Consider the following 2,478-nt stretch of genomic DNA (forward strand, 5'->3'; position numbering starts at 1 on the left):
GAAAAGAAAGTTTTTAAAGAAAAAGAGCCATTTAAACCTCTAGCCAAAATAGAAGAGAGACCCAAGAAAGAAACACCCTCACACACAAGAACAAGTGAAATCAAGTGCTTCAAATGTCTAGGAAGGGGTCATGTAGCTACTCAATGTCCTACAAAGAGAAACATCATTTTGAAAGGCAGGGACATTTATAGTAGTGAAAGTGACACCCCAACTAGTGAAAGTGAGAGTGAGGAAGAAGAAAGAGAAGAAGAAATATATGCTGATGATGGACAACTTCTCATGGTAAGAAGGATACTTAACAACCAACCAAGTATAGAACACCTATCACAAAGAGAGAACATCTTTCATACAAGATGTAAAATTCAAGAAAATCATTGTTCTCTCATTGTTGATAGTGGTTCTTGTTGCAATTGTTGTAGCACAAGGTTGGTTGAGAAGTTGAAACTTGATATTATACCCCATCCAAAACCTTATAAACTTCATTGGCTAAATGAAGATGGGGATATAATAGTCAAGAATCAAGTGAAGTTGGCATTTTCCATTGGGAACTTCAAAAATGAAGTTTTATGTGATATAGTTCCCATGGAAGCATGTCATGTGTTATTGGGGAGACCATGGCAATTTGATCATCAAACTATCCATCATGGTCTAACCAATACCATCACTATCCATNAAAANGACAAGAAGTTTGTGCTTCNTCCTTTGACTCCTACCCAAGTGGCTAAGGATCAAGCACAGATGAAGTCTTTAAGAAAGCAAGAACATGACCAAAAGAAAAAGTCAAAAAGAAAGGAGAGTGGAGAGACAAGTGTACCACCTAAGGTCACTCAACATGAAGTCCTTTTAAACAAAAAGACTTTAATCAATACACTTCAAGTTGAGCAACCTTCATACCTTCTTCTTTGTCAAGGGACACTTACATGCACATCTAGTGATCCAAAGGCTTCAACTCTTTCTCCACCCATTCAAAAACTTTTGAAAGAATTTGATGATCTATTTCCAAAAGAAATTCCAAAAGGGCTTCCACCCATAAGAGGAATAGAACATCAAATTGATTTCATTCCAGGGGCAATTCTTCCTAATAGGCCAGCCTATAGGACAAACCCCCAAGAAACCAAGGAGATTGAGTCACAAGTTCAAGAGTTGCTAGATAAAGGCTTAGTTCAAAAGAGTCTAAGTCCATGTGTTGTACCAGTGTTGCTTGTGCCTAAGAAGGATGACAAGTGACGCATGTGTTGTGATTGTAGGGCTATCAACAACATCACAATCAAGTATAGACATCCCATCCCTAGGCTTGATGATATGTTGGATGAATTACATGGAGCTCAAATATTTTCAAAGGTAGATCTTAAAAGTGGATATCACCAAATAAGAATCAAAGAAGGTGATGAATGGAAAACTNCCTTNAANACCAAGTTTGGATTATATGAGTGGCTAGTTATGCCTTTTGGTCTTACAAATGCTCCAAGTACATTCATGAGACTTATGAATCATGTTCCAAAGGATTGCATTGGGAAGTTTGTAGTTGTTTATTTTGATGACATCTTGGTATATAGTCAAACTTTGCAAACTCATGAAAATCATTTGAGAGTTGTTTTAACAATTCTTAGAAACAACAAATTGTTTGTAAATTTTGACAAGTGTACCTTTTGTGTTGATAGCGTCATATTCCTTGGATTTGTGGTCACTAAAAATGGGGTTCATGTGGACCCAGAGAAAATAAAGGCCATCCAAGATTGGCCAACCCCAAAGAATGTGGGAGAAGTAAGGAGTTTTCATGGTTTGGCAAGTTTTTATAGAAGATTTGTTCCTAACTTCTCTAGTCTTGCTTCACCTCTCAATGAGTTGGTGAAAAAAGATGTTGCATTCCATTGGGGGGAATAACAACAAAAGGCTTTTGAGCTACTCAAAGAAAAGCTCACACAAGCACCCATTCTAGCTTTACCAAATTTTTCCAAAACTTTTGAGCTAGAATGTGATGCTTCAGGATTTGGCATAGGTGCAGTATTATTACAAGAAGGACATCCAATTGCATACTTTAGTGAAAAACTTCATGGTGCCTCTTGTAATTATCCCACCTGTGACAAAGTACTCTATGCACTTGTGAGGGCTCTTCAAACTTGGGAACATTACCTTGTTGCCAAGGAGTTTATCATTCATAGTGATCACGAATCACTTAAGTATTTGAAGAGTCAACACAAGTTACAAAAGAGGCATGCTAAGTGGTTGGAATTTATTGAACAATTCACCTATGTTATTAAATACAAGAAAGGAAAATCCAATGTCGTGGCTGATGCTTTATCAAGAAAAATTAATCTCTTAGCCACATTGGGAGCTCAAATTCTTGGATTTAATAACATTCTTGAGTTGTATTCACAAGATCCTGATTTTGCTCATATCTATAAGGAATGTCTCAATAAATCACAAGGAGGATTTTATGTGAGGGAAGGGTATCTTTTTAAAGAAGGAAAAATTTGC

Source organism: Vigna radiata, unplaced genomic scaffold (assembly GCF_000741045.1).
Source record: "Vigna radiata var. radiata cultivar VC1973A unplaced genomic scaffold, Vradiata_ver6 scaffold_167, whole genome shotgun sequence".
Classification (NCBI taxonomy): Eukaryota; Viridiplantae; Streptophyta; class Magnoliopsida; order Fabales; family Fabaceae; genus Vigna; species Vigna radiata.